An 11,632-nucleotide genomic window follows, 5' to 3' on the forward strand; every position below is an offset into this window, starting at 1 on the left:
ACAGCCGCAAATTTTTCAGCCTTTCCTTGTACGATAGATCCTTGAGCCCCGAGAACATCCTGGTGGCCATCCGTTGCACCGACTCTACTCTCAGCACATCTTTTCGGTAGTGTGGCCTCCAGAATTGCACACAGTATTCCAAATGAGGCCTCACCATGGTTCTGTATAATGGCATTATGACTTCAGGCTTCCGGCTGACGAAACTCCTGCGGATGCAACCTAACAACTGTCTTGCCTTAGATGAAGCCTTCTCCACATGATCAGCAGTTTTCATGTCTGCGCTGATGATCACTCCCAAGTCCTATAGGTAAATAAAGATCCCAGTCAAAGCATCTGCAGTCAGGGAAACACTGTTGACTGGAATCCAATATTGCACAACAGCCTCTTGCTTAATTATACCCTTCCAGATCTGGTCAGTTTTGATATTAATGCTGAGATGCTCAACCTACTTGTAGGAGCACGAATTGTAAGCCTGTTCTAAAGCTATTAAAGTCACAAATGATTCAATTGGGGGGATCAGAGCAACAGATATGATTGAGATGTAAAGAGTCTTATGAAGTGAAGAAATGAACATGCTTGTGCAAATGGGGGGGGGGATATGAAAGGATGAGAAGGTAATGAGGGGGAAATACAGCTTAGGGTTTGTTGAATGGAAGAGGAGAATGGTGTGAGTAGAGATATGTGACCATTCCCATTCATGAAAAATGAACAGGACTTGTTGGAGGAAGAGAATGGAGGATCTGGGAGAGAGATAGGAGATAGGAGTTGGAGACTAGAATGACCTTCCCTTATCAGACCTTGGATATGCTTCAGGATGACAGAAGGATCAGAAGGCATCACCTGATGGCCATGATTCAATGAGCTTCTTGAAATTTAGTGGGGATATTCTTGCTAGTTAAAAGCCACAGAATACTGCAGGCCCTTAGGAGATCTGAGGTGAGGGGTGGCGATATTGCAGGAGATGCATCCAAGTAAGACTGAGCATGCAAAACTGGTGAGCAGGTGAACCAGCAATGGCGACATCTAGCACAAAGAAAACAGGGTAGTAATTTTGTTTCATAAGGAAATGGAGGCTGATACATCAAGGACCACTGTAGATCCCAAAGGTAGGTACCTAACAGTACAAGGGATATTTAAAGGAAGATGAATAGCGTATTTGTAACTTACATGCCCCAAAGAACTATGAGAAAATTGGGGGAGGATACATTCTGGGCCTGAAGAAGACGTAATAATAGATGGGGATTTTAATAAAGTGCAAGACCCGGGGTTAAATAATCAGAAGATAAATCCCAGCAAAGTGATTCCCTTAATGTGTGAATTGTTAAATCTACTGGATATTTGCTTGATGCTTTGTCCAGGTGAATGTTATTATACATATGCCACCCACTCATGAATAAATTACATTTTTGTGGTAGCATGGATTTAGCAGCTGTCTTCAGGATCTCACAAAATGTGGCACCCCGAGGTTGCAGGTAAAGGCAAAGCAAGGGAAATCAGCCCTGTTTCCTCACAGGCTTGGTATTTATAATAAATTCTCTTTAACACAGTCATTGTTTCAGGAGCCTGTCCCGACATGGTTACACACTTCAATAAGCCATAACTAGAAAAGTAAAGGCAAAATACATTTAATGCCTTTAAGAGAAGTACAGTAACTGTGAGCAACTGAACATTCCACATAGTCTCCATGCAAGATGATGCATTTGTTGTATCGTTCATCTAGCTTCTACATTCCTCCCGAAGCCAGGTGAATACGGCTTCCTTTACTTCACCATACTTTGTCTTTTGCTCTCCGGATCTCATCACTGGTGACAATTCTCTCTAGAATACTTGGATCTTCTTCATACCGTCTCAGGAACTGGGTCGCAACCTCCACATGCTGGTGGAGATCAGTCAGCTCTTTGGGAATCCATCATGCTCAAACTTTCCTGTATCCCAAGTTATCATGCATTATGGCAAATGCAGGTCCATAGCTGATATCCAAATTTGCAACCTGTCAGTGTTCTCTAATCAAGGCATTCACCCTATCAATGTGCTTGTGTGAACAATGAGAATGGCAGTTACACTGTCGTTCCCACTTTAAACCTTTTTACCCACTCATAAACCTTTTGTTGATGTCCATACTGAGTCAATATCAGATGATGAATTTCCACATGTTTCAATCCCTCTGCCCAAAGAAAGCACACTACTGAACATGGTGCAATCTTGCAATGGAATGTCCATGTTTCTGACCTCATGGTTGCCACACGACTAAAGGCGAGCGCTGCACTGTGCATGGACAAACTATCCAACAGACAATGCATGAGTACATATATTGCATTTCACTAGCACTGTTCCAGTTATCATGTGATTTAACAACTGCCTTTAATTTCTGATTTGCCCTCGTATCTCAAGTATAATCACAGTTCCAATAGCCAAGGAATGATTGAACTACCTTGGCAGTCTTCAATTACTTTTCACATAATCCATGAAATCCCTGGTATCCCTGGAGGCATAGACTTGAGGCTTCTTACAACATGGGGTGCAAGCATCTGAACTAGGGCCATCCCTCTTCCTTGGGACTCCCCTCAGGTACTGCAGTCAAGCCAGAACACCCTGGGTGGATTCTCATTCAGGGCCTCTGATCTGTTTCAATCGGAGGACTTTTATCTTTCTGCTCTGCTTGTGCCCCATCCTCCTGGCCAGATAAGATAACCTACTTATTCTTGTGAGGGGGTGTTCCTAAGGAAAATCTGCCTTGTACCACCCATTACCTCATAATCTTGTTAAAAGCTCCTTGCTTTCCAGAGTGACAGATGTAACTATTAGTCCTTTGTAAATATCTGACCATGCTATGATTTGGGTGGCCATGGAGGGGCTATGAGGGAGCCCAGGCTCAGATTTTGGTGATTCCCTCTTTGCTTATACCAGAATCCAGAAATGGCAGGAGTATCAAAAGTTTAACCAAGAGAATTGTGAGGATCCACTATTGTTGGGGAAACAACTAAGGCAGTGGTGCAAGAAATGGAGATAGCGCGTATGGAAGAGGGAGAAAGATGAGCAGCTCTTGCTTCGAGAGTGCACCCAGTTCAATAGGATACAAAATTCTATGATAGGAATCCCACAGCAGAAGCTAAGCTGCAGAAACTTGCAACACAAGTGGTCTTAACTCCTTGATACATCAGTGGATGCAGAAGTCCCTCTTTCACTATGATTTTGGTTTGGAGCATGTCCGAGAGGCTACTGGCAAATCTTACATTGAAATGGATAGGGCATTGCAGAATAACATTGCTTGTGAACAAGCAGGGCCACTTGTAGCACACTGACTACCTTAACCTCTATGATTGAGAGGAGGATAGGGAAATGTTAAATGCCACACAGTGGCGTACCAAGGGGGGGGGGCGGGGGGGGGGGCGGTCCGCCCCCGGGTACCAAGCCCTGAGGGGGTGCTCCCGGTCCGGTCCAGTTACCCCCCCCTGCGCCGGGTGTCGCGTCTGGAAACAGCCTGCAGCAAGATCGCGATGCCAGAGATCTTTGCCTGCTTCGACTGTTTCCTCCGCCACGGTCCTGCCCCTCCTCTGATGTCAGAGGAGGGGCGGGACCGCGGCGGAGGAAACAGCCGAAGCAGGCAAAGATCTCTGGCATCGCGCGATCTTGTTGCAGGCTGTTTCCCCAGGGCAGTAGCGTACCAAGGGGGGCGAGGGGGAGGTCCATCCCGGGTGCCGCCTTAGGGGGGGGTGCACAGCTGGCCCGGTCCCTATCGCGCTCCTACCCTCCCAGCGAAAGCAGCATCGGCGCCATTATCGAAAAAGGTAATGGCGCCAGGCCTTGGAGCACCAAGGCAGACCGCTTCTCCCCTCTCCCAGCCGAAACCCCGCTGACCATCCTATCTCTCTCCCCCCCCAAGTGAACCTTTCTGACCCTCCCAGCGAAAGCAGCAAACCTCCCTCCAGTAGCGTCGGCTTTATCCTCCCTCTGCCGCATCACTGATGACGTCATCAGTAACGCGGCAGAGGGAGGAGAAAGCCGCGAAGGAGGTTTGCTGCTCTCGCTGGGAAGGTCGGAAAAGTTCACGGGGGGGGGGAGATAGGAGGGTCAGCGGGGGTTCGGCTGGGAGGGGGGAGAAGCGGACTGCCTCGGTGCTCCATTACCTTCTTCGGGCAGCAGCAGCGTTTACAATTCGCTGCTGTTGCCGGCTTCAGGCCTTGTTCTCTGCCGGGTCCTGCCTACTTCCAGTTTTCATGAAGACAGGACCCGACAGAGAGGAAGGCCTGAAGCGGGCAACATCAGTGAATTGTGAATGCTGCTGCTGCCCGATGAAGTTCAGGACATCAGGACATCGGGGAAGGAGCAGGGAGAAATCGGCTGCTGGCTTGGGGGTGAGGGTAGGGAAAGAATCGTGGAAGTGGAGAAATCGGCACGATGGCTTTGTGCAGGCTAGGGGGGAGAGAGAAAGAAAGGAAAAAATAAAGAGGGGGGGCCAGGGGGAGAGAGAAAGAAAGGCAGAAAGAAAGAGGGGGACCAAGGGGAGAGAAAGAAAGGCAGAAATAAAGAGGGGGACCAAGGGGAGAGAAAGAAAGGCAGAAATAAAGAGGGGGTCAAGGGGGAGAGAAAGAAAGGCAGAAAGAAAGAGGAGGGCCAGGGGGAGAGAGAAAGAAAGGCAGAAAGAAAGAGGGGGACCAAGGGGAGAGAAAGAAAGGCAGAAATAAAGAGGGGGGTCAAGGGGGAGAGAAAGAAAGGCAGAAAGAAAGAGGGGGGCCAGGAGGAGAGAGAAAGAAAGGCAGAAATAAAGAGGGGAGCCAGGGGGAGAGAGAAAGAAGAAGGATCAGAAGAAGGACCAGAGACTCATGAAATCACCAGACAAAAAAGTAGGAAAAATGATTTTATTTTCAACTTAGTGATCAAAATGTGTCCGTTTTGAAAATTTATATCTGCTGTCTATATTTTGCACTATGGCCCCCTTTTACTAAACCGCAATAGAGTTTTTTAGCGCAGGGAGCCTATGAGCGTCGAGAGCAGCGTGGGGCATTCAGCGCAGCTCCCTACGCTAAAAACCGCTATCGCAGTTTAGTAAAAAGGGAGGGGGAATATTTGTCTATTTTTGTATAGTTGTTACTGAGGTGACATTGCATAAAGTCATCTGCCTTGACCTCTTTGAAAACCCGCAGAATATAAATGATAATTAACATTTTCTCTGCGTACAGCGTGCTTTGTGTTTTTAAAATTTTATTGTTGGTAGATCATTTTGACTTGGCCACAAAGGTAAGGGGGAGGGAGGGAGGGGAACTGCTGAAAGACATCTAATAATCCTTGCAGGCTTGACTGCAGGGAATTATTTTTGTAAAATCATGTTTTGTTATGTGACTGGCATTATCTAGACTTTAATTTCTATGAATGAATAGAATGAAAATGATATAAAATTACTTGCTTGTTTTTATGTGCGTGCGCTGAAGGAAAGTGGAGAGAGAGTGGGCTGAGGATGCTGAGGGAAATGGGGAAGAGAGTGGGGAGAAGACGCTGATTTATAAATTGACAATTGTACAGAATATTGTTTCTTTTTATACTTTAATATAAACAATTCAAGGCTTGTGTGGATGGAATCAGGTGGTTTGCGGGGATGGGGACCGAGCTTACGGGGATTAGTCCAATAAAATTGTATTTTTTTATATCTCATTATTTGTTTTATTTTTATTTGTTAATTTATAAAGTGGTGATTGTTATGTATCAGTTTTTTCAAATTTACATCTACTGTCTTTATATTTTGCACTGTATTAGAGGACATGTGTTACTGTTTTTTGTGGTGTTGCATTGTATCCAGGGTCTGGTTTCTTGGCGGATCAGTTTAACTTTTGTCTACATATTTCTATTTTTAGTTTGTGATTATTCCATTTTGGGCGAGGGTGTATCTCTGTTCTGTGTGTATGAAAAAGACATAGTTTTCAGTTGGCATTGACTACAGGACCAATTGACTGTGCGGGATCTGGCTTGTTTAGTTTTACAATGTATGTGTTGGTGTTCTAGTGCTCACTGCAGTGTTTAAGATGCAGCCTTTTCCTAGGTACACTCTTGTGGTGCGATATGTAGATTGGTACTAAAAATCATATTTTTCATATAGATGGGGGGGGTGTCAAAAAATGATGGGCCCTGGGTGCCACATACCCTAAGTACGCCACTGCCTGCAACTACTCCATATGTACTTCTAATGTCATGACAATTTAGACATAATTTATGTTTTGTTATGTTTGGAATAATGGTTACATATATGAGGTTCAATAAAAGAAAATTTTCACTGCCTGTTTCTATTCTGACCATTTATTCCATTTCATGGTTATTGCAAAAAAAAAAAAAAAAAAATTTTTTTACATGGGGGGGGGGGGTGTCAAAAAATGATGGGCCCCGGGTGCCACATACCCTAGGTACGCCACTGATGCCACATTTTCTCAGGAAGAAGTGAGCTGGTTCCTCAGTATATACTGTTTTGAAGATTGTGTGCATATTTTGTAAACCACTTAGGTTCAAGTGGGCTATTAATTTTTTAAATAAATGAATAAAATATGAAAAATATTTTAGGGGTTCTGTCATAGTACAAAATTGGGAATCACTGGCTTACAATGTGTCTGTTCCTGAAGCAATGGAAGATGAAGTGACTTCTGCAAGGTCACATGCTGCATTTGAACACCCCGTTATTTCAGACACCTCTGTAGTTCAGAGACTGAAAGATGCAGGCAGCCAACATCAGGAATAGCAAGGGAGAAAAGAGTGAATGTCACAACAGGAAAACTGGTCAGGCCCAGGCCCAAAGCTGTGATTTGGCCACTGTGTGCCTGCCTGAACGTATCTCCAGAGCACACCATGTTCCTCTTGGAAAATGATATGAAAGGACATGATGTACTCAGGAGCAAACCTTTTATGCCGCTCTCACTCTAAGTGAGAATCTAACGACAGGGGGAGGGCAGCTTCCTTGTCCCCTCATTTCTGCCACTTCCTTCAGGTTTTGTTCATGCCCAAAGATACAGAACCATTTTTTTCCTGTTACCTCAGCTTGCTTTTTCATCTCTAGCTCTTGGTGTTGAGTTTCTGTCTCCTGCTCTCAGAGGCCTGCAGAACTTTTCTCCTGTCATATACCCTGAGTTAACTCTTCCACTGCTGTTTTGCCTGCAAGGACATGCAGCTCCTCTTTTCTCTCCTGCTGTCTTTGATTGTCTGTGATTTGGGAGGAGGGTGGGCCCTCTCCCCATGCATCCCCCTAATCTTTCTGGCTTTGATGCTCTAAAATCACTGTTATAGTGCAGGTAAACAACAAGCGATGCTCCAAAAACTTTGCATGCAAACGTCTGCTGGTATATGGTTTTAACAAACGCACCTGAGACACACCTTTAACACGTATGCCTGAGACATGCTTTTAACACGTGTTTAGCAAGATATATATGCTTTTTTGGTGCCAACCCTATAAAAATTTGATGCACATATCCTGTAGCTTTTTTTAACTTCCACCTCTCATGCAATTGGTAGCCCCAGACCTGCCAGTGCTTCATTTTGTGCATCATCCAGCGATGTCTGAACATCATGCAGAGTAATCATTTTAATATTAATGAGCTGCTTGTACTTAATTTGCATATTATTCTCAGAGGCTGCTATGGAAGCTAAACCGGTTAGAACTGGTTTAGTGGCGGATGTTAAAGGCACGGTAAGTTTCGAGCACTGAGGCCTCTCATTCTTCTTGTAGTACCTGCTCCAAGCTTCAGCCTATGCAGTAAGAGAGAGAGAATGAAAGTGAAGCTGCTGCCACCTATAGGAAAAGACCCCTCTGTGCAGTAGCATGTTTCAGGTGTATTTTCAAGGAAATCTGGAAGTCTAAGTGCTTTGAAAATGAGCCCTGTAGTGTCCAATCAAGATACTCAAAGGGAACTTTGAAACTATCCAGCAACTTCAGATGATTTGAAGTTAAAATGATAATTCAGTTTGAAACTGAGAAGAAAGTAGTGAACAAAATTCCCAAGCTTTTTAGCAAATTATTAGCTATTTAGCAATTTTCATCAGCCCTCATGTTATCTGTATTAGCTCAACTTAATGCTTACAGCAAGAGGCTGAAAACCCCACTGCCATCGCCTCAGTACAAACAGACAGCAAATACAATACTTACTGCTCTTGAGTGTAACTTGCATTGAACCACAACTGAAAAAGGCATGAGCTAAATCCAAATCTAAAATCCAGTGCCACTCAGAACTTACCAAACCGTAAGAGCACTAACTTCCAGGAGTCACTGTACAAGAGCTCACTAGGAAAAGGCAGCACAGTAAACACTGCAGTGAGTACTAGAAAATCAGTCCAACTCTTGTATTCATCCCTGCATTCAGTTCGTAAGAATTATCCCTCTGCTGCTCTTCTGAATATCTTGTAGGGGAATTTGCATCCGTCTTGCCCATCGTTTGCCATGCTACCCAAAGCATGTACATAGCAATTTCTACTACTGCTCTTCATCCTTTCAATTTGTTGCTCTGTTTCTCTGTGGTATATGAAGTTGTAACCTTGATACTAAACCTTCTACTTTGTATGTAAACTTGTAACCTGTTCTGGACTAAATAAATAAATAGAAAACTAAACAAGGCTGATTAGTAAGGACTATTCAATGCTAGTGGAAACCTGGTCAGACTAAGTAACCACAAACTAAAAAGAGAACTATGTACACAAAAATTAAACTGAACCCCTAAGAAGCCAGACTCAGCTAACGTGCGTTATAATGGCTAGCACGCCTTAGTAGAAAGAGGGGGATCATGCAACAAGCAGGGAAAGAGCAGCAGCAATGCATGGCCCCCTAAAGAAAGCAGAAGTAAATGTCAAAAACGACATATTCCTATCATTACATTACAAATGAACAAAGAAAACAAGAATGGAAAACAAGGTGCCCTTTTTTATTGGACTAACTGAATACAATTTTGGATTAGGACACCATAACAACAGTGAACTCTCCCAACCTGAGGAATGAGGTTTTGGCCTCTGAAAGCTGGAAAACTAGTCATAAATGTATTTGGGATAACGATTACTACTACTAGTACAGTGGTCTCAAACTCGCAGCCCTCCAGGCCCTCAGTAGGTTTATCATAAAAGTGAAATAAAACCGTTTCTCTTTCACTATAAATGACAATATTATGATTCAGACTTAGCCAAAAGGAAAGATTTATAAACCATAAAGAGTTTGACCTCATTTCTTTAATAAGACAGGAACTATTTTTTCTGATGCCCTCCAAATCCAAAATGTGGCCCTGCAAAGGAGACCACTGATCTAGTACTACTATTCATTATTTCTATAGCACTGAAAGGTGTACGCAATGCTGTAATAGATGGTTCCTGCTCAAAAGAACTTACAATCTAATCTGGACAGACAGACAGGAAAAATGGGACAGATAGGGGTTGGGGAGTTTCTTGCAGAGAAAATTATAGTATGGACATCGGTATCTTATGAGGAGCGGGAGTTAGGAGTTGAAAAGGTGGGCTTTTATCATGGAGACTGCTAGAGATGGGACTGACATAATGACTCAGGAAGTCTGTTCCAAGCATATGATGCAGCAAGATAGAAAGGATGGAGTCAGGAGTTGGATAGGAGGGACTTCCCTGATGAATGATGTTCACAGGGGGGAGCATAGAGAATGCACTTGTAGGTCAGTTTGAACTCAATTCAGAAATGGATGGGGAGCAAACAAAGTGACTTGAGGACAGGAGTAATTGGAGCATGGTGGTTCTTGCGGAATAGAAGTCATGCAGCAGAGTTTTGCACAGATTGAAGGGGAGAGAGAGGGTTGAGCAGAAGATCTGAGTGAAGAAAGTTGCAGTAGTCTAAGTGAGAGGTGATGAGAGTGTGGCTAAGTGTGTTGATAGTTTGCTTGGAAACGAGAGGTCAAATTTTGAAATATTATAAAGGAAGAAATGATAGGCTTTAGCAGTTTGTTGGATCTGGGCAAAGAAGAGAGAGGAGTCAAAGATGATCCCAAGGTTGTGAGCTGACGAGACAGGGAGGAGGAGAGTGTTGTCCACAGAAATAGAGAATGGGGGGAGGGGGAGGTGAGTTTAGGTGGAAAGAAAAGGAGCTTGGTTTCAGCCATATTCAGTTTTAGATGGTGGTGAGACATCCAGGTGGCAATGTCGGACAGGCAGGCTGAGACTTGGGCTTGAATTCCTGTAGAGATATCTGGTGTGGAGAGGCAAATCTGGTGGTCATCATCATAGAACTTAAGAACATAAAAATTGCCATACTGGGACAGACCGAAAGTCCATCAAGCCCAGTAACCTGTTTTCAACAGTGGCCAACCCAGGTCCCAAGTACCTAGCTAGATCCTGAGTATTAAAACAGATTTTATGCTGCTTATCCTAGGAATAAGTTGTGGATTTCGCTAAGCCATCTCAATAATGGCCTATGGACTTCTCTTTAGGAAATTAGCCAAACCATTTTAAAACCCTGCTAAGCTCATTCTATGACAACAAATTCCAGAGCTTAATTACACGTGTGAAGAAATTTTCTCCAGTTTATTTAAAATCTACTACTTAATAGCTTCATTGCATACCCACTAATCCTAGTAGTTTTGGAAAGAGTAAACAAGTGATTCATATCTACCCTTTCCATTCCACTTAGCATTTTATAGATCTCTATCATATCACCCCTGAACTGTCTCTTCTCAAAGCTAAAAAGCCCTAGCTGCTTTAGCCTTTCCTCATAGGGAAATCATCTAATCCCTTTTATAATTTTTGTCACCCTTCTCTGTACCTTTTCTAATTCTGCTATATATTTTTTGAGATATGGCAGACCAAAATTGCACACAGTATTTGAGGTTTGGCCATACCATAGAATGATACAAGGGCATTATAACATTTTCATCTTTGTTTTCCATTCCTTTTTTGATTAATTCCTAAAATTCTATTTGCTTTCTTGGCTGCCGCCACACATTGAGCTGAGGGTTTCAACATGTTCTCAACAATGACACCTAGATCCTTTTCCTGGGCAGTTACTCCTAACACAGAAACCAGCATCACATTGCTATGATTTGGGTTCTTCTTTCCCACATGCATCACTTTGCACTTGCTCACATTAAACCTCATCTGCCATTTTAATGTCCAATCTTCCAGTCTCACAAGGTCCTCTTTCAATTTTGCACAATCTTCTTGTGATTTAACAACTTTGAACAAATTTAATTATCTCACTCATTATTCCCATCTCTAGATTATTGATAAATACAGTGTACCCCCGCAAATTTGCGATTCGCGAAACATGGACTCACTCATTCGAGATCTGCTCCGACCACCTCTTCCTGAAGTAAAGTCATAGAAACATAGAAACATAGAAAGGTGACGGCAGATAAGGGCTATAGCCCATCAAGTCTGCCCACACTATTTACCCACCCTCTTAAGTCTACTGACCCCCTAAAGTATAATTGTAATTATACTGTCACTCTACTGACCCGCTCATTCAAGTCCTAGTGACCCTATCCCTTAGCATGACCTCATAGGGATCCCACATAGGTATCCCATTTGTTCTTGAAGTCTAGGATGCTGCGTGCCTCGACCACCTGCACTGGAAGCTTGTTCCAATGCTCAATCACTCTCTCCGTGAAGAAGTACTTCCTGGCGTCTCCACGAAACTTCCCTCCCTTGAGTTTGAGCGGAT

The sequence above is a fragment of the Geotrypetes seraphini genome, chromosome 12 (assembly GCF_902459505.1).
Source record: "Geotrypetes seraphini chromosome 12, aGeoSer1.1, whole genome shotgun sequence".
Taxonomy (NCBI): domain Eukaryota; kingdom Metazoa; phylum Chordata; class Amphibia; order Gymnophiona; family Dermophiidae; genus Geotrypetes; species Geotrypetes seraphini.